The 21742-nt window shown below is 45.1% G+C and overlaps 1 pseudogene; it reads left to right on the forward strand.

Annotated features, from left to right (window-relative positions):
- Positions 1–18315: 18315 nt before the first annotated feature.
- Positions 18316–19328, forward strand: LOC105817123 (annotated as a pseudogene).
- The last annotated feature ends 2414 nt before the right edge of the window (positions 19329–21742 follow it).

The raw sequence follows: 21742 nt of genomic DNA on the forward strand, positions 1-21742 counted from the left end.
TGTACTATCCAATAAGTTTAGCGCTACAGTCTCCAACTGGTCCGTGGCCTGTTAGGAACTGGGCTTCAGAGCAGGAGGTGAGTGGAAGGCAAGCAAGTGAGGCTTCATCTGTACTTACAGCTGCTCCCCATCACTCACCAGCCCCCAGCCTCCCCCGGCCCACCCCCCAAGTCCCAGAAAAAATTGTCTTCCATGAAACCGGTCCCTGGTGCCTAAAAGGTTGGGGACCTGGATCCCTGATAGCCACTGACCACATGTGACTATTTACATTTAAAACGCTTAAAATTTGAAATTTAGTTTCTCAGTCACACTAGCCACACCTCAAGCACTCGATAGCCATGCGTGGCTTGTGGTTACCACATGGGACAGTGCAGATCGAGAACATCTGGTGAATAGCACTGTGTCAGATAATGAATAATTCCTCCCTCGTCCTTGTTATCGACCAGTCTCTCCCAACCAACACTTTTGAGAAGACAGCAATCGTGATGTATGAGCATGATCCTCATTTCTCCTGACAACGGTCTTGATGAGAAGACGGGGGAGGGGCAATGAAGAGCATAGGTAAGAAAATCAGTGGTCTAGAACTCTTAAGCTCAACTGTCTCCCTCAGTTTTCTCCACAGAGCCTTAGGAGTCACATGCTTCCAGTCTATTATAAGTTCTCCTCCTGCTGCCCAGGAACCCTCTCCTCTCCACAACATAATGACCTTGTCCAACCATCATCCTTTGCCACCACCGCTGCTACTGGTGTCGATTCTTGCTGCCATTGCCATTCTTGCCGCTCAGCACCTTTGAAACCCCTTTCTGCACTTGGGCACCCCTGCTTTAGAATCCATGCTTTCTTGAAGTACATGCCCTCCCCTTGCCAGCCTCCCTTGCAGCCTCCATGTAGGCCTTTGATCTAGACTCCACCCATGTGGATGCACCCAGGTGCATCCATGGGAGACTTTGATTTGGAAGAAAGCAACACAATTAGAAAGCACCACCCAGGTACTACATGGTAGCATACTGGTGAGGATGGGGGAGGGTGGCCAGACAGATGTTCATCTTTCAGAGGGAACAGCAGCACATCTGGACGTAGTGCCCCATGTTCAATGCCAGCAAGCCGAACCCCCGTCCTGGCTCAGTGTGGCAGGAGGGCCTCTGCAAGAACCGCCCACTGATATAAGCTGTATCTTGTTCCTGGCTGCAAAACATCCAAAGCCCCATTCTCTGGCTTCTTGGAAATTCTGTGAGCTGTCTTTTAATAAATTCCTTGTCAGCTCAAATTAGCAAGAGTGGGTTCTGTTGCTTGTAAATAGCATCCGTAGCAGAAATTCCTACCCAAATTTGGAAAGAGTTCTCTCCATAGCATTTGCCCACACATACTGATTATGTGACTGTGTCACACTGCCAAGGACTAGGGATACAAACATACATGGGACTTGTTCTCAAGGGGCTTAAAATTCAGGGAAAGAGATCAGCAAACCAGTAAGGACTTTAAAATACCATGGGTGGCCGTGACAGAAATATAAATGTGACATCATGGAGGCTCAAAGGCCAGGAAAGAGGAGGGAAAATTGGCAGAGTCTTTAAGGAGAAGATGACCCTTGAACTGAACTGTAAAAGGTAAATAGGTGTTTGATAGACAGGCAATAGGACAAAGGACAGGCAAAAGCATGCAAGAGCAGACTGCCATGTGCTGGCTTCCATGTTCTGGGAGGAAGAGCCAAAGCTTGGGGTTGGATGGGGAGAGAACGGAGCTGGGGCAGCAAGCAACACGGCTAGAGAACCCGTGATAACAGGTAGCATTACAGAGTGCTTACTGTGTCCTTGTTCTATCTTACATTGCATTAACTCATTCGAGTCTCACTACAACCTCAGGAGGTGGGTGACTGTCACACTTGCTTTACAGATAAAAAAACTGAGGCAGAGAGGTGACTCACCCAGGTCACACACACTCCCAGAGGGCAGCAGAGAGGGGCTTTTAACCCCCATGATCCAGCTCCAGAGTCCACATTCTTAACTACCCCACGCTACTACAGTCAGGTGGGAGCCAGTACTGAGAGGTCTTTATATCCCATTCTAGGGAGCTTGGACTTGGCCCTCTAGCAGCACTCAAAGATTTTAAGCAGGTGAGTGGACTGATCAGATTGTGTAGGACAAATACAAAGTGTTTATAAAGTGGAGGATGGCATGAGCGTGGGTAGCTGCAGGAACTCCTGACTCCACTTCCCATAACACACACACACCCCTCGTCCTGGGCCCGCCACACAAACCAGGATAACAAAAAGGGAAGCTTTCGGGAAAGGGATTCAAGACCAAGGAAGAAATAGCAATTCTTGGCAGACTATCTCACAATAGACCTGGGTTACAACCATAGCTCCCAACTTAGCAGCTCTGTGACCCTAAGCAAGTAACTTAATTTCTATAAGCTTTAGTTCTTCTATAAAAGTGAAGAAGCAGAATGATAATCCCCATTCCAAAACTCTTGGGGGTCAGACATGTTTTCAGAATTCAGATTTCTGGATTATAGAACAGCAATATGTTACATGTACCATATATTATGTAACACACCCATCAAGGTCTGACGCTGTCCTCTATAATCAAATTCATAATGTTTCTACAGCAACACCTATGAATATTCACAATAAAAGGGAGAAATTCAAACTAAATAGCCTCATATAAGTTCTAGTTAGGTTTGTCTGTCAAAAGATTTCAGGTCAGGTTCATTTTACATTCAAATGAATTATGAAAAACTTGAGGTTTTTCAAAGCTTTTGGGATTTCAGAATTGTGGAAGAAGGATCGTGCCCTTCTTATACTACTACTTCTTTCACAGCAGTAAGAATTAAGGGAGATGATACATGTAAAGCACTTAGAATCTGCTACTCCACCTGAGTGATAACAAATGCGACCCAGTATCCCGGTTACAGAGCCCAAGTCCCTCAACTCTCAAAGAGTGCCCAAACCTGGAGCCGCTTTCACTCCCCTTTGACCCCCAGTTCTGGTCTTTACTGTCTAGGAGCCCTACCATCAACCATAATGCCCTCCTCACCATTTTCCTTGGGAATCCTAGCAAGTCATCATTCAAACAGGCCCTCATGAAGTCCCCAAGTTCCCAAGGTGAGTGCTACAAACCAGCCCACCCCACCCACCTCGATGCCAGGCCTGTCTGCAGGGACCCTCCTGGGAGCTGTGGAGCTGGGTCAAGTTACCCCGTAGGGGACCTTCCCTGCATCCATCATGTTTTTGAAGGCAAAATATTATTAAAAACCAGCAAAAGTGACCATGAAGAGTAAAATATGGGAAAGCAACACCAGGAGAATCACATAAAACCTCAGCCAGGCAATGGTCAACAAGGAAACGTTTACTGACTGCACACCATGGATTAGGCACAGCGCCGCTAGGACACCCCGCCACCACTAAGGACAGCACACGGCTTCCGCCTCCTCTTCTCCAACCCTCCATTGTATTCCCTTGCCTCTACCAGAGCATTGGTAAAATCATTATCACCATCACCATCGTCTTTCCACGAACACAGTGCTTTAAAACTTACTTAGGACCCTCACACACATCACCTGGTTTCTGCCTCATAGCCACATGGGGTCGTTATTATTAAACCAGTTTCACAGGTGAGAAAACTGAATCTCTGGGAAGTCTGGCAGCTGGTACCTATGTCTTTGTCCTTCCCTCCTCCTGGGCACTGCCTCCTCAGCCTGCCAGACTTCTCACAGCAGACGATTTCTGGTTGCTCCAACAGAGGCCCCGGAGACAAAAGCATCAAGCAATACAGAGGACACCTATCACACCATGACCAAGCCACTGACACCATTTCATATGTGTGGTGGGGCCAACTCGGGAAGCCTCCGGACTGGCCACCAGGCCTGGGATGAGGAATGGTAACAGGCCACCCGTCAGCAGAGACAAGGAGAGATGCAGAGTGCTGACATTTCCACCTTCATTACCAAGTGCAGCGGTCTGCCCACCCTGACTGAGCATCACACTTACCTTGGGAGATTTTATAAAATACATATTTCCAAGCCCCATCACCAGGAATGCTAAGAGCGTTGATCTGAAGCGACGGTTGGGATGTGTTCTTTGTTACGCGCCCCAGATGCTGCTGCTACAAAGGCAGTCTTGGGAACCACTGACCTGGAAAAATCAGGAAACACAAATTATAGACAAATCACTTTAGCACATTGACTGTCGCACTAGAAAAAAAAAATTTTTTTTCCTTGAGGCCATGGTGTTTTATCATGAAAACAGAATAAAAAACAAAATGATACTTTCTAATTTAATGAAAAAGTTGTGATTTTTTTATTGTTTTCTGTGCGTGACTTATATGCAACTTGAAAAATAGTTTGGCCAGGCGTGGTGGCTCATGCCTGTAATCCCAGCACTCTGTGAGGCTGAGGCGGGAGGATCACTTGAGGCCAGGAGTTCAAGACTCTGTTGCTAAAACGAAAAAAAAAAGCCAGAAAGAAAGAAAAATAGTTCTCGTGGCTCCCGAGGTGAAGAGACACGTGAGTTCCATATGCTTCACGAGGTCCTGGGCTCAAAACTAGCGCGAGTTAAATACAACTCACATGGCAGTTAATGTGTTAGACATACCAAACTCTAATTTCTGGCAATTTAAAATTTTGTGGTCACACTGGGGACAGAAAGAAAATGACCTTGGAATATTCATGCGAAGAGCTATAATAAATATTCACTTTGCATAACCTTTTCACAAATGGGACTTGGTGAGGGAAGCATAAAATTATAAAATGTGAAGCCTAAAATTAGGTGGAATGACAAATGAACACTGGGCATCTCGAAGATGCTCTCAGGCAGCTTTGTGTGAAGGCTCGTTGGCTCGTTCTTCACCTCTCTCTCATTTCCCCACTGCCCACCCCAAGTAGAAGCTTCTTTCAGTTGCAGGAAGATACTTCAGAAATCAAATGGAAACCAAAAAATTACTTCTCCGGTTAGCATCTGTTTGGCAATATGTTTACTGCCTCAATTCAGCCCTGAGCAGCCGCCAGGAAAGCTGAAAAGAGGGCAAGAGCTCTATTCATCTAATTACATCAGCAGAAGAAAAACGTGTTAATTAACTGACCTTAATAATTCATATCTATCTGAACCGAGGGATCATTAGACCTGCACGAAAGGCCTGGCATCTGAATAAAGGATCATCGCAATGATCTCACGGACAGCCTTATTTTGGAAAGCTGATCTATTTTTGTTTTCTCAAGAACAAATCTCCCACCTCCAAAATGATTGAAGAACCTGTCTGCAAATTACAGGTTTGCTATAATACCTTGATTCCTCCAATTTCCTCAGCCCCTCTGGGGATGTGAAATATTTTTAGAATCACAACAGCCTAACACATTAATTGGATTTCATTATGCCAGCTGCTGATTGGAACATCATACAGTAGAAGGGAATGTGACGGCGTGTGTCCTCTACAGACTTCCAAATCAGAAAGGGGAGGGACACTTTTCTGGGGAGTTAATAGAATCGTTCAAGTCAGTTTCTTATCAAATACGCTACTGCATAGAAACCAGCAAGGAAGTGGCTCAACAGCTTTTGAAGTCAGTCCGAGGAAGGGAAAGAATGCTGATAATTTTATGCTCAGAGACAGTGGGACCCTAAGCAGGTATACCGCTTACATTTGCCTTCCCGGGCCTTGGCAGGGGGAGGCGGACACCAATTTTAAGTCCACAGATAGGAAGGCGGAAATTAATGACAATGCATTTGCAATAAAGACAAAGTCATTTTCCAACAGCATGTATGAAACAATTACACAGGCATTGTAGATGGAGGCCATGAGTCTGTTTCACAGAGGACAAACAAAAATGACAACGAGCGGCAGGAGGTTCTCCAGTGGGTCAGCAAGACATGACAGTGATGACAAAGATGCAGCTGCTGTGGCCGTCGGGCCAGAACACCTGCCCCCTGGCAACGACTCCAGCCCGGCGGGCCAAGGCTGTCACTGCAGCGTGTGCACCACAGCTGAGCCCCAGAGCCAGCGGCAGAGCCAAGGCCATGTCTGCCCCACAGCAAAGGGTCCCTTGCCAGAGGCCCAGTCAGAGGTGAGAATAGGCTAGGAGCACTGCCAACACCGGTCCCCTGTCCACCAGTTCCTGGGTGCTACAGGTTGAATTGTGCACACACGCACCCCCAATCCATGTGTTGAAATTATGATACATTTTTATCGTGACAGTTAAAATTATTTATTTGCATGTCTGATTCACAAACATCACAACACTCCTCAAATCCTTCTTTCCCTATTGCCGCTTCGCTAAATCACTCCTGGCTTTCAAATCCTTCACTCGCTCCGCTCCCTGCACCTTCCTCTCTCGCTGTGTCTCCATCCATCTCCACCCACATCCTTCACTCCCGGGAAGATGGCTTTTCCTCCTTGCCCTTTCTCTTTGCTCTGCCCACCTCCAGTTCTAAATCCTCCTTGCTCTCCATGGAGCAGCCTCCCATGGGGACCCCTCCCCTCCTTTTCTCAAGCCCCCTCTCATCCTACCTTCTCCTCAAAAGAACCCATCCGCATCCAATTATAGTGAATGGAAATCGGAGGCAGGTTCCCACACATACCGAAACATCAACTACCTTCTAACCCTAACCCACCCACAGCTGATAAAAATAAGTCTTTAAAAAAGAATGAGTCACATTAACCCAACCTCCCCTCATGGCACCACAGGGAGCTCTGTCTCCACACCCTGCACAGAAACACGGCACATGCATGGCAGGGGCAGTCTGCATGAATGACAGTCCAGGAGCTGCTGGGGAGGTGGCCCAGGCCTTCCCTGCCCTGCACCAGGGTTTACTAGACGCCCTCAGGGAAAGGCAGAGGCAGAGCACCCAACAATTCACTTGCAAACCCACAAAGGAGAAGCCAAGCCACTCGGGCAGCCCCTTCCTGCCTCTACCACTCCAGTCACCAGCAGTCAGCCTTCGGGGATTTTCCCGCCATCTATTTTGGAAGCAGCACCCAAGATATGGGTTGAGTCCAGTGCAGCAGTGCACAAGTTTGTGGTGAGAAGCTCTTCTACTCTTTACCAACATCTTGTTACCAATCAACAAGCATACAGTTGATAGTTCTTAAATTTTTGCCTGCCAGCAAATTTTGAGGAACCGTTTCTTCCTTCTTGCATATGAGTCTCATGATGCAATTAAGCAAAACCACACAGGGGAACAAAAATTGACCCAGATGGGGCTAATCTTCGTACCTCCCCCTGGCAACAGTCACTAGGAAGAGACACATGACCCAAAGTGGCCCAATCGACATAGACATGTTGACATATAGACATAGAGTGAGAGAAGCGCCTTTTCCCACTGGGGTTGCTAAACGGGAAGGATGTTTCTGTGGGACTCTAATTAACTATTTCCCTCACCACATTGAAAGCCTGCCTGCAGGAAGAGGACAACCCTCAGAGGGAAAATGCAAGTGAGAGACTGAAAGAGGCCCACACAAAGCCACGGTAGCATCCGAGCCCCCGGATCCAGCCAAGCTAAAAGCCATACCCACCCCAGCCCCCAGCTTCCCAGTTGCAGGCGTCCTTTTATATTTAACCCATTTGGAGTTAGACGCTTAGCACTTACAGCCAGAACAGATATTTAGCTCATTTGCACCTATATGGCAGTATCTGTGGTTTCAGGGTCAGCATTGTTCTGACTGTTATTGGTTAATGTTTTGATTATCACCATGGCTTTCAGCCAGAGTTCTGACCCATCAGAGTGGGTGGCTGGCAGTGCTACCCAGGCTGTGGGGTGGCAGCCCCCGTTCCCTGTAGGCTGTGCCTGCCTCATTAAAATCCCTTCCTCCCCGACTCCCACCTCGATAGGGAATGAGACAAGGCCTGAAAACCCTCTTCCCATCCCTGACGTGTGAAGAGGAGAGCTGCAGGGGCTGAATTCAGCTCTTTATTCCTTTTATCTTGACATAGCTTTCTGGCTAGAGGCTCCCTGCAAGAAAGGACACAAGACCACACAGATATGTGCCATAAGGAAGAGACTGGAGGACTAACTTGGAAGAGCCAAGTTAAGGAAGATGGAATATGTTCAGAGAAAGAGTGGGTACTCTCCCTGGGAAGACAGCATGGCCCACGCGAGAACGAGTGCACTCTTCCCTTTCTAGGAGAGCTGAGAGTGGGAGATTTCTGAGCAACCCACATGCTATGGACTAAATTGTGTCCCCCGAAATTCTGTACATTGTAGCCCCACCCCCCAGTGAGACGGGATTTGAAAATGGGGCCTTTGGGAAGTAATTAGGTTAAGATGAGGTCATGAGTGTGGGTCCTCCTGATGGGATTAGGGCCCTTATAAGAAGAGACACCGGAGAGCACCCCTTCCCCCTGCTTCCATCTCCCTCTGGGAGGACGCAGTGAGAAGGTGGCCATCTATTAATATATGCCAGGAAGAGGGCCCTCACCAGAAAGCCACCATGCTGTCACCTTGGTCTTGGACTTCTAGCCTCCATAACTGTGAGAAAATAAGTCCCTATTATTTAAGCCACTCAGTCTGTGGTATTTTGTCCTGCTAGCCCAAGCTGACTATCATGAAACCAAGAACCTGGCTGAGTATACAGAGATACTGAAAGCAATGGAGCAACCCAAAACGTTGAGAAGACGAGCCAAGAAAATGGTCCGGCCCTTCAGCCCTGCAGGTGAGAACAGAGATGCCCTCAGAGAATTTTGTTTAGTGACCTCAGGTGGTGCCAGCTTTTGTCTACAAATGATGTCCTATTAATACTTAAGCCCAGTGTTTGCTGACTCTATGGCATCTTCCTGATCAGGCAGGAATTTCAGCCCAACAAAGATCCTGTATGACTCCACAGAGGAGTCCCCAAAACACCATCTCACACGGTCTCACAGATCTTTCAGAGCTGTCCCTAGACCCGCCTCTGCCACTCCACCTTCCCTGTGGCCCCTGAGTGACTCTATGTCCTGCTGACTTTACTCCTCCAGGGGCCTTGGTGGCTCAGAGGCTGTTTGTGTAAAGGATACAGGGCAAGAGTATCCTCTTTCTGGGTTATGCTCAGTTGCTGACACTGGGACTGGTGAGTCCCAGTGTTATAGGCCTTGGGCCTTGATTAGGGCCTCTTAGCTCCCACAAAACCCTGAATTTTTCCTAACACAAAACTCTGAATCTTAGGAAGAAGGGGTGGGTGTCCATCTCCTTCCCAGATTTTAAACACCAAGGGAGAGGCTGGCTCTTCTAAGTCAGACAAAAAGGCCCCTCAACACCTTGCCCAGAGCAAGGGCTCACTTGCCTTACAGTAACACACTAAGAGGAGCCATTCCACTGACTCTTCAATCAAAGATCTGGTCCCATGTGACTCTACTCAGTAAGAATGCAGCTGTCAGTTTCTCTCAAAATTAAATGGAAAAAAAAGCCTCATGAAAAGCACCCTATTGAGGCACCTTGCTATACAAGGAGAGGGAAATAGATGTAGGAGGGAGAGGTTCTTCCCCACAAACCAAAGCTGCATCTCTGTTCCAATCCCGGCCTTGTGACACAGATGCACAGTTACCAACTTGATTCTGTTATGCTGAGACCTATTTATGAAATGTCCATTCAGGTAATTCTGGGAGAGGAGTTGAAGGGAGAAGGAGACACTTGGCCCAGCATGGAGCATGCGTGTCAACAGTGGCCGGTTCCTAAAGAGAACATGTGAGACAGAGACTGAGTAGTGTAACATGGGGGAAAACAGCCAGTCCTGGGGAGGGGATGTGGCCAAGGTGCTTGCCAAGATTAACAGGAAAGTTACTTATCACTTGCTTGATTGTTGGGGACCCCTCCTAGACAGGTCTTCCCTTGCTCTTAAGGCTCTGCCAAGCCTATGAGAAGCTCCAAGAAACAGGACATTTAGGGGGTTCATCTCCTTGGCTCTTAGCCAGCCCTGCTTGTACGAAAGGTAGACACTCAACAATGGGAGTGATTTGCCATCTTTCAGGAGAATGAAAGACTCAATGCATTGTTTCTGCCAGACCCCAGCAAGGAGAGGGGAACAGAAGGTCCCTTGTCTTACGCTTCAGCCCATCATGCCACCTCCCTGGGAGCTCCTACATGTTTGTTTTTCTGGTTCCAGGAACATCTGCTCAGGGCTTTGCAAAGTCCCATTTATATCCCTGTCTTTGGCTCTTACTTAATTTACGGTTTTGCTGCCATCATCAGGAAGGCTATGGGAGCAAGCAATAGACAAGAGGGCCCAGGGTCTTAGAAATTTCACTTGGTAGGGAGAAACACAGAACGCAGAATCATACCCAGGAGAGGCATCATAGCTCTGTTAATTCCAAAAGCATCTTTACAAAAATAAATTAAAGACAAATTTAGGCTAGAGTTAAGTAAGGGAGATTACAAACAGAACATTTTATGGGTCTGCTAGGAAAATGAACATTTGGAAGTTACTGAGAGAAGCCAGTCTGAGATCTCTATTCTGCAGGTGCAGGTAAAGACTGAATTGTCTGGCAGATACCACTGAGATAAAAGAGATTATAAACTGAAATGGAGACAAAAATACCCTGAGTGAAATAAACCTCAGTGATGTTATTGATTAGAAAATAATTCACATTGATGTGGTAAGTAAAACTTTCTTACAGGATGATGAAATGGCCCCAACAGGGTTGCAGGCTTGTCACCTATGAAGAGTGGTTCCCCAGAAGTGCCTGGTGGTGGGAAGTGGACTGTTCAAAGGTCGTTTTCCTGTTCTGACACTCACCAGGCAGGGTAAGGGGTGGTTCCTGGTGCCCTAGAAACTCCATCCACCCTCTCTCTTCAGGGCCTCGCTTGGCACAGGCTGCCCTTCCCACTGCTGCCATTCTGAGGTCAACTGGCATTCTTGGCTGGTGGAGCAGCATCTTGAACTCAAAAACTGAATTAATGAACAACTTCCTTTCATCCTGTCCTCCTCATCTTCCGACTCTAGTCTATCTATTGGTGTTGTTTCTGGCAATAGCACCTCTGTTCTCTCAATCACCCAGACTTGAAACCCCCAAGTTTACTTTTTACTTTTTCTTTGTTAACCCTAGCCCTAAACTCACTGCATAGTGAAGAATTAACCTTATCTGAGGGCTTCAAGATGGCTGAGTAGGGGCATCCAGCACCCACCTCCTCCACAAAGAAGAGCCAAAATAGCAAGTACATAGTCACTCTGCAAATAGAACATTTAAGAGAGAACACTAGAATTCAACAGAGAAGTTACAGGAAACACCCAAGGCACAAAAGGAGAGGGAAACTAGGCAGCCAGCTTGGCTGGGATCTGCTGGGAGCCCAGAGAGGCTCCCCGGTGAAGGGAAAGAGTAAATGAGAGATCCCCAGTGATCCACATTCCCACTATGCACTCCAGCAATCCTAGCCATGGGAGAGCCCTCGCAGGCCTCAAGAATAGCAAAGGGAGCTGTCTAGAGACCACGTGACAGCATTGCTCCAGAGAGAGTTCACGGGGTCCCACACATCCCCTGAGTCTTAAGCAGCTGCAGCACAGCACCATCTTGAGAACCCAGCTCCCACCACATTGCATTCTGCCCTGGGGCTCAACAGACCTTGCATCTCCACATCCCTAGGGCCCCACTGACATCCCCTGGGTCCACCCAAGGGCTGCAGTGGCTTTCCACAGGTTGGACCCAATGGAGTGGTAGGGTTCCCAGCACTCTAGCACACACAGTGTCCTGTACCCTGGGGAATAGGCGATGCAGTGCACCAGGGAGGCTGCCCCTAGAACAAAGGGAGCCAAAGCACTCCCTAACCTGAAACCTGCCTGCTCAGAGCCACTGCTCCTGACAGCAACCCAACCCCCACCAGCAACAGACTGCAGTGTACTTGCGTATACCATGAAAATAGGTTCTCCCTACCTGCAGCCACAACTGCTGCTGCCACTGGGAACCAAAGTGTGCACCCCTGGCAGTGACGCCCTCTAGCAGTAGAGCCACCCCACCCTTGCACAAACCCTGAGGACTGGCTCTCCCCACTGCTACTGCTGCTGCCAGGAGCCAAAACATGCTCTCCCCAGAGCCTGAGATCCATCTGCATGCAGTTGCAACACTGACCCCCAGCAGCAAGGCTGCAGCACACTTGCATGCACCTTCAGGATGGGCTCTCTCCTACACTCACCACTGCTGCTACTAGCAACATCTAAGCACTCCACTGAGGGGCCTGGGGATCACCCCACCCTGTCCACCACAGCCCACACCTATGCACACGACCAGGGAGCCTAAGAACAGGCCTGCCCAGCCCAGCTCCCCTCTCCCCAGTGCCTAAACACACTACCCAGGGGCCTGGGTATTGCCCTACCTCATCCTCCACCACTGGCATCTGTGTACTCCTCCTGGGGGCCTGAGGATGGGCCCACCAATCCCCTTGTAGCCACCACTAACATAAGCATGTGCTGCCTGGGAGCCTGAAGGTTGTCCCACCACCACCATGGCCATCGCCCATACCACACACATTGTTGAGGGGCCTGAGGACTCCACAACTTGCCCTGCTCACCACTGCCACTGCTGACACCCAAAAAACTGCCTAGAGGCCCAAGAATTGGACTGGTTGGGCCCACTAACTCCAGTGCCTGTGAATGCTCCCCAGGGGCTCAAAGACAGGCATGCTCAGCCTGCTGCTGCCACCACTTGGGCCCAAGGACTGGCCAACCTGGTGTCCTATCCCCAGCAAAACCTCACCACAGCCTCCACTAACAACCACAGCCTAAGACACTGAGGAAATCACAGACATTGCTAACATCATTTACAGCTGAAGAAATCATACAGAGGCTACACTACTATATGTATCCATAATCAAAGCTAAAGTGCCCTACCCAACCAACACTATAGATACATGGTCAAAGAAAAGGTTTCCCCTGTGAAAGCCAATCCAAAAAATTGGAAGAAACAACTGTTATACCAGAGGTGTGGATATCAACATAAGGACATAAGAAACATGAAAAAGCAAGAAAATATGACACCAAAGGAGCACAATAATTCTCCAGTAGCAGATTCTAATGAAAAAGAAATTTATGAAATGCCAGAAAAAATTCAAAAAATATTAAAGAAACTCAGTGAGAGACAAGAGAACACAGATACACAATACTAAGAGATCAGAAAAATAATTCAGGATATGAATGAGAAATTTACCAGAGAGATAGATAGCTTAAAAAAGAGTCAAACAGAAATCCTAGAGCTGAAGAATTCAATGAATAAAATAAAAATTCATTTGAGAGCTTCATAATCAACAAGATCAAATGGAAGAAAGAATTTCAGAACTTGAAGGCAGGTCTTTTAAAATAACCCAGTCAGACATAAGAAAAAGAAAAAAGAATAAAAAATCATGAACAAAGCCTATGTGGCATATGAGACACCATTAAATGGCCAATATACAAATTTAGGGTGCTCCAGAAGGTGAAGAAACCAAAGTCTTAGAAACCCTATTTGACAAAATAATAAATTAATATTTCCCAAGTCTACCAAGAGATTTACGTATCCAGGTATAGGTAACTCAGATCCCCAAATAGATACAACCCACAAAGGTCTTCTCCACAGCACATTATAGTCAAATTGTCAAAAGTAAAAGACAAAGGGAGAATTCTAAAAACACCGAGAGAAAAGCATCTAGTCACATATAATGGAACCTCCATCAAAGTAACAGATTTTTCAGCAGAAACCTAGAGAATGGGATGATATATTCAAAGTGCTGAAAGAAAAAAAAGAAAGCCTGGAAGCCAAGAATACTATACCCAGTAAAGTTATTTTTCATAACTGAAGGAGAAATAAAATCTTTCCCAGAGAAGCAAAAACCAAGGGAAATTAATCAACATTAGACAAGCCCTACAAGATCTGCTGAAGGGAGTCCTACACCTGGAAGGAAAAGGACAATATCTACCATCATGAAAACACACAAAGGCATAGAACTTGCTGGTAGAGCAAACATACAAATAGGGAAGAGAAGAGATTCACTTTACCACTACAGAAAACCACCAACCACAATAAGAGAGAAATAAAGGAATAATGGATAGAAAACAGTAAGAACATAATTTTTTTAATGACAGGAATAAGTCCTCACATATCAATAACTTTAAGTGCAAATGGATTAAATTTTCCACTTAAAACTTTTTAAATTAATGAAATAGCCATGTGTCCAGCCAAGACCAAGTGTTAAGTGAAATATGTGATTCAAATGTGCTATTTGATCCTAAAACTTATGGAAATATACAAGTTAACACTATGACATTAGAAAATCAAGAGGCCAGGCACGGTGGCTCACACCTGTAATCCTAGTGCTCTGGGAGGCCAAGGTGGGTGGATCGTTTGAGCTCAGGAGTTTGAGACCAGCCTAAGCAAGAGCGAGACCCCATCTGTACTAAAAAAATAGAAAGAAATTAGCTGGACAACTAAAAATAAATAGAATAAATTAGCCGGGCATGGTGGCACATGCCTGTAGTCCCAGCTACTCAGAAGGATGAGGCAGGAGGATCGCTTGAACCCAGGAGTTTGAAGTTGCTGTGAACTAGGCTGACACCATGGCACCCTAGCCCAGGCAACAGAGTGAGACTCTATCTCAAAAAAAAAAAAAAAAAATAAAAAGAGAAAGAAAACCTACCACAGTGAAATTTAACCAAGACAAAGCTTGACTTGGTGCTGGCTGGCCAAGGCTATACTTCATCATATTACCAGTTTCATGCATGCGCTATCACTTTAAGCTATGGATTCAAATAAACAGATTGGAAACTTCAGACCCATGTATTCACCTGCCCACTGGACATTTGCTGTTAGTCTCAGAATTTGTTCAGCATCATTAACTTGGAGTTCATCACTTCCCCACCCACAAAGCCTGCCTCTTTCCAGTCTTGCCCCACCTCAGGGAGAAACTCTCATCTACCAAGTGGCCCATGCCAGAAAACTGGGAACCATCTTTGACTCCTCCGTTTCCCTCACTTCCTCATCCAATCGTCACCAAGCCCAGGTGATTCTTTTTCTAAGTATCTTCTCTCTTCTGAGTCCTACCTCTCCAGGAGATCATCACTGTCTCTCGACTGGCTTATGACTTTCTGCTAGCTGATCTTGTGGCTTTCACCTTCCTTCCTGCCCATCTTCCAGTCTCACCTCTTGGCCCCCTCCAATACATTCTCCACATTTTTTTAATAAAGCACAAATCTTATCATGTTACTCTACTTTCAAGTGCTTTAGTAACTCCCTACTGCCCTACAAGATCTACCTCCGACACACCATCAACATCTTCCTGTCTAGCCTTATCATACACTATTTCCTCCTACTTGGTGCCCCAGCTATCTGGAACTTCGTCCAGTTCCTCAAATTCACTGTACTTTTATCTCTTGACTCCAGGATTTTGCCCATCCTATTCCTTCTACCTGAAACACTATTCCCTCCACTTTTCTTAGCTAATTTCTACACATCCATTAGGTCTGCTTAGAGTTCAATTTTGGAAAATATTCTGTAGCATATTAGGTTTTCCAAAGATGGCCACAGCAATATCTCCCATCCCTCATGCTCTTTGGGAGCTTCCCATGTAAGGGATCCTACTATTCTAAGGCTATTGTGTTCTGAGGAAGTCCAGGTCACGTGGAGAGGCCATGTGTAGGTGCTCCAGTTGATAGCCTCTGCCCAGGTGCCAAATGTGAGTGAAGACACCTCCCGTGATACTGGCCCCAGCCATTGAGTTTCCCCAGCCACCCAAGTCTTCTTGGATGAGGTCCCAGACAGTGTGGAACAGAAGAACTGACCCCACTGTACTCTTCTTGAATTCTTGACCCACAAATTCTAGTATTATAATAAACTGTGATATTATGCCGCTAAGTTTTGGCAAAATTTGTTGCCAAGCACTAGTAACTGACGTGCCTTCCCTGACCACCCAGGCCTTGGATTAGGCTCCCATTCTCTGGATTCCCACAGTTTCTCATCCAACTTTCCATGGGGAATCAGCATTGCCAGCTCATTCATCTCTACCCTACACTAGATATTAAGTCCATAAAGGCAGAAACCACATTTACCTTACGTATCTCTACATCCTCGGCACTCCACACAGTGCCTGGCACAAAATAGGCAATAAATAATCATTGTCTAACAAGTCTTCAGTAGGAGAGTGCCACAAGAGCACTAGAAGACTTGCCAACATGCACCCAGTGAATCAGATGTGTCGTCTTCCTGCAGGAAAGCACCTCGGGTTAGCGTGAGAGTTAACAAGAGCCTAAGCCTGATTTGACTATAAAAATCGGGTTTCAATTTGTGAATTTTTTGTGAAAAGACGACGAACTCTGTACTGGAAGAAAGACCCAGATAGCAGAAAGGTTAAAAGGTCAGGGCTATGGCTCTAGATGGCAAATTACACTGTGAGTTTAGACCACAAAGGAATTCAGAGAGAGAAAGAGAGACAATGTCTGGCCAACCTTTATCTAAGACCTGAAATTAATTATTAATCATAGAGCCTGACCCAAATCTATTGAGGCTAATGCTAAATCCTCTTTTCAACAGAGGCTTTTGTGGAGCTCAAAAGATGTAGGGGAAAGGGCCAGGGTGTCACACAGGGAAATGATGAAAGGATCAGGAAGAGTCATTTACGGGATAAGGAAAAATTAAAGGAGTTTAGCTAAGGAGTCCAGGTTCTATTCAGAGAAACTAGATGGAAATGTAAATAATTCCTTGATCAAAGTGAAAATGTTAAAAAAAAAAAAAAATCTTATTTCCTGATTAGAACTAGGCATAATGGATTAGAAGTATGTTTCATGATACGTAAAATAATTATTACTAGCAACATAATAACATTTAAATAAATCAACAAGGGAGGTTGAGTATTGGAATAAAAATTTCCTTAGAAGGAAACTCAAAATTCAGTAAAACAACTATTTTGACAATAATGAATGATACCTTTTGGGATTTTTCTTTCTTCAGTTCCTTGAGGTTTTTTCCCCTCAAAAACACTAATATAAAAAGGAAATTGTTAATAAAATAACCATTTTGGACAAATGCAGGAGTGACCTACTTGCTAGAAGACATTTTATAATCAGAGAGGACTGGGGTCTCTCAGAGGTTCAAGACTATTCTTTAAGAAGAGTAAAAATTTTACCGATTTTTTGAATATGCAAAACACGTACATAATACAAAATTCAACAGGTATAAAGGTTCTAAAATACAAGCTAAGTCTCTAAGAGTGTCCTTTTAATGCCCAGTTTTTTCCTGAACACTGAAAGTCCTTGAATTGTTTTATTTTGGGTCTACTTCAAGAATACATTAGGAGTACTTTTCTGTGTTTGTACTAAGAAAAGAATCTAGTCGATTGATGTGTGGTATTATTACTACAGTCACTTTCTATCTTGATTCAACTCTTAATTAAGTTACTTTCCCTCCTCCCAACATTTTGAGACTTATGACCACGGCAAAATCCTACCACCTAGTGGAAAAACTCTCTACTCTTTACTCTAAATCCATTTTAGAATTTAGAATATATTAGCTGTTAGCCATTAGCTGTATATGTAGATCATTTTTGAAACTTAGTTTTAAGGGAATGAGCTGTTGAAACACCTTTAATCAATGAAAATTTGTGTAAATTTTATCTCCAAAGACTTCAGCAATGTCACCATTTCTAGACAGACAGTAGTTACTGTGAATTGCAGAGATCTACTTCCATTGTTAGGACTTTTTTCCACATTGGTGTTTATTTAGTGTCAATAATATGCAGATCTAGACACAAGTGGGTGATGACGTCAGGCACAGTTTTAATCTCCTGCACATATGACACATAAGAAATTCACATCCACATCTGTTTATGGTAGTCATTCAAACTGAGAAAGGATCATGTCATTTCTCTTCCTTTAAGTGTGTGAAGCAAGATCCCATTCTTTTAGTAAATTTTAAGGTTGCATTTATTTTTTGAATGAATAGACAAGTGTTCTATGTTTATTAATAGATATGGATTTTCCAAGGCTTTGTTTAGTTTGACTACCCCCACGGCAAGCAATAGTCTTGAAGGCACAAAACCTGCTTTAGAAGTTAGGGACAGAGGATCTGACTAAGGCAAAGGAGACGAGACAGGGAGGGCAAGAGGGGAAGTCAGGAAGTCAGAAATCATTTTAAAAAAATATATAAATGAGTAGCTATCAAGAATACTCTAAGTAATATGATGGGCTATAGCTCCATCGTGTTTTTAATTTCTAATCCCTCACATTGAGCTATGGGAAACCACCACATTCATCCATAAAATATCCTTGAGTGCCAAAGGCAGAATCCTGGGCCAGATAACTCTCTGCTCTGACCCAATATGGGTGGGCTTTCTAAACTGAGGACCAAAGGATAAGTTGATATGGAGCTAAAGAATATCAAGAAATAGACACAAGCTTTCTGCCCATGGACACTGCTGAGGAAGCATCATTAAAGTCTCTTCCCACGGCTGTCACATCTGAGTCAGAGTCTCCTAAAGAGCCAGAACAGCTGCAGAAGCTCTTCATCAGAGGGTTGAGCTTTGAAATGACTGATGAGCATCTGGGGAGCCATTCTGAGGAAAGGGAATGCTCACCAACTGTGTGGTAATGAGAGATCCAAACACCAAGCACTCCAGGGGCTTTGAGTTCGTCACGTATGCCACTGTGGAAGAAGTGGATGCAGCAATGAATGCACAGCCACACAAGGGGGAGGGAAGAGTTGTAGAACCAAATGGAGCTGTCTCCAGAGAAGATTCTCAAAGATGGGGTGCCCACTTAACTGTGAAGATCTTTGTTGGTGGAATTAAAGAACATAAAGATAAAGAGCATCACCTAAGAGACTATCCTGAACAGTATGGGAAAACTGAAGTGATTGAAACCATGACTGATCCAGGCAGTGGCAAGAAGAGGGGCTTTGCTTTTGTAAACTTTGACGACCATGATTCTGTGGGTAAGATTGTCATCTGTGGCCATACGGTGAATAGCCACAACTGCGAAGTAAGGAAAACCCTGTCAGGAATGCCCTGTTGAAGCAAACGCTAGTGCTTCATCCAACCAAAGACGAAGTGGTTCTGGAAACTTTAGTGGTGGTCGCAGAGATAGTTTTGGTGGGAATGACAACTTTGGCTGTGGAGGAAACTTCAGTGGTCACGATGGCTTTGGTGGCAACCATGGTGGTGGTGAATATGGTGGCAGTGGGGATGGCTACTGTGGATTTGGTAATGATGGAAGCAATTTTGGAGGTGGTGGAAGCTACAGTGATTTTGGCAATTACAACAACAATTCTTCAAATTTTGGACCCATGAAGGGAGGAAATTTTGGAGGCAGAAGCTCTGGCCCCTATGGTGGTGGAGGCCAATACTTTGCCAACCAGGAAACCAAGGTGTCTGTGGTGGTTCCAGTAGCAGCAGTAGCTATGGCAGTGGCAGAAAGTTTTAAGTATTCCCAGGAAATAAAGCTTAGCAGGAGAGGAGAGTCAGAGAAATGACAGGGAAGCCACAGGTTACAACAGATTTGTGAACTCAGCCAAGCACAGTGGTGGCAGGGCCTAGATGCAAAGACAACATGTTTTAGACAATTCTCATGTGTATAGGCAAAAAACTTAAGGACCGTATTTGTGACTAACTGTATAACAGGTTATTTTAGTTTCTGTTCTGTGGAAAGTACAAAGCATTCCGACAAAGGGTCTTAATGTAGATTTTTTTGTACCCATGCTGTTGATTGCTAAATGTAATAGTCCGATCATGACACTGAATAAATGACTTTTTAAAAGAAAAAAAAAGAAATAGACACAAAATCTATCAAGATTCAGCTAAAGGTGAGTGCTAAAATAATTGGAAATAAAACCACAGCTAGGAAATTGTTGCTGAATGGAGGTAGGAAAAGCTTGAAAGAGGAAATGCCAAATATGCTGTGTGAGAGGAGCTAATTATGAGAAAAGAGTGGATATAATTTAGGCCATAACTATTGTTAAGGGGTTGGTGAGCCGTCCACCGGTAGGTGGGTCTCCGAAGTCAAGGCAGCCAAGTGCTGCTTCCACATGCATGGCTCCTGGACACCACACTCCATTGCAAGCACTTTATTTGCTGAGGAATGAGAAATTGGAAGGCATCCAAAGAAAACTAAAATGACCACAGGACAGATTTTTTTTTAAGACAATCTAAATGAGTTAAAGATGGAAAGCCTGGTTAAAGAACAACAAAGGCAAAGAAGGATGCATGGATGAAAGAATGCAGTGCACATTCAAATTTCTAACAGAAAGAATGAGAGAGCAGGATGACAAAAGAATTTAACCTGGAGAAACTATAATGCAAGGATTTTGAGGGTCTTAAGCAAAACAAATTACAAAACCAAGGCAGTGTAAATTAGAGAACACAGCCCAGTTATATGAAGGAGAGAGCACTTACTGGCTGGGTATTCTTTCTCTAAACTTCGTGAGTCAGGAATTGAGCTGGACACTGCAGAAAGTGCCAGAAGCACACAGACTTTCTTATCTGCCAATATCATGATAGTCTCAAAATTCGGCAGTTTCATGGATGGTCAACCTGTGCAGTTGCACAGGAAGGACACTGCTTGGTTTAATGCTCTGCTATTTCCATCTTGGAATTCTTAATGATTTATAAACAAGGGGCTTGGATTTTCATTTTGCACTGGGCCTCACAAATCACGTAGCTGATCCCACACTAAACTCAGACTGTAAAGAATTTCACCACTGCTGGCAAAATGTCTTTTTTCCCAACATCTAAACAGACAAATCTGAAGAGAGCAAATCAAGAACAAGGATAAGTCACTCACCTCCTTTTCCTGAAAGATCTTCTTTCTGTCTCCCAGGAGCTATGCTGAGTGTTTCACAAACATGTTATCTCCTTTCAAACCACCGTGAGGTCAACGTTGTCCTCATTGTTAGAGATGAGAGAACTAAGGTGGAAAGTAAGTTTCCTTCTCAAGGCCACTCAGCTGTTAAGAAGCAAAGATTCTAATCCAGTTCACCTGACACCAAAGCCTGTTTGGTGCCTGAAAATATTAGGACTCCTCGAAGAAACAAAACCAAAAATACTTTAGAGGACATGTTTGAAAGTCCTGGATACATGAAGAAGAGATGTTGGCATGGAGGGACTAGAAAGAATCCCCTGAACAGAAGCAACACTGTGAACAAAGGCACTACAGTGGAAGTAGCGCGCTGTAAGGACCTACAACACAGGATTTGGGGAACTATTAAAGATTTTTTACTAGCGAGGGCATGGATTTACATTTTCAGGAAGATTATTGTAATGACCTTGTGGAATGAGTCGCAGGGGTGGGGAACCCGTGGCCTTCTAGGTCCTTAAGTGCCAGGATTTTTTCTGTACAACTTGGACTTAGAAGGCCACATTTAAGAACCTAGAAGGCCACAGGTTCCCCCTCCCTGGTCTAGAGTCTAGGAAGACCCATTGGAAGGCTGTTGCGATCATTCAGGCAAAAAGCAAAAATGGCCTTAAATTGGGAAGAGATGGCAGAGATAGGAAGCGATGGATTTGAGAAATATCTCAGAAGTTTGACAGGGACTAATTGACTGGACAGAACATGGTCCCCAGTTAGGAACAGGAGATAGAATCAAGTGTAGAGCTCAGGTCCTAAACAAGCAGTTCACCTGCCTGAGTCTCGAGGAAAAGCTTAAAGTCAGGGTGAAGTCACAGGTAGGTCTGTAGAGACATCCAGAGAGACTCTCTGAAGGTCAGGTGACCAACCATCCCAGTTTACCCGGGCCGGAGGGCTCTCCTGGGTCAATGGTGAGCTTATTATCTGCTCGAGGAGATGCCCTCCCTCCTCTGAACCTTTCCAACTCATTTTCTGGGCCATAAAATTGGGCACTT

The sequence above is a fragment of the Propithecus coquereli genome, unplaced genomic scaffold (genome assembly GCF_000956105.1).
Source record: "Propithecus coquereli isolate 6110/MARCELLA unplaced genomic scaffold, Pcoq_1.0 Scaffold4, whole genome shotgun sequence".
Classification (NCBI taxonomy): domain Eukaryota; kingdom Metazoa; phylum Chordata; class Mammalia; order Primates; family Indriidae; genus Propithecus; species Propithecus coquereli.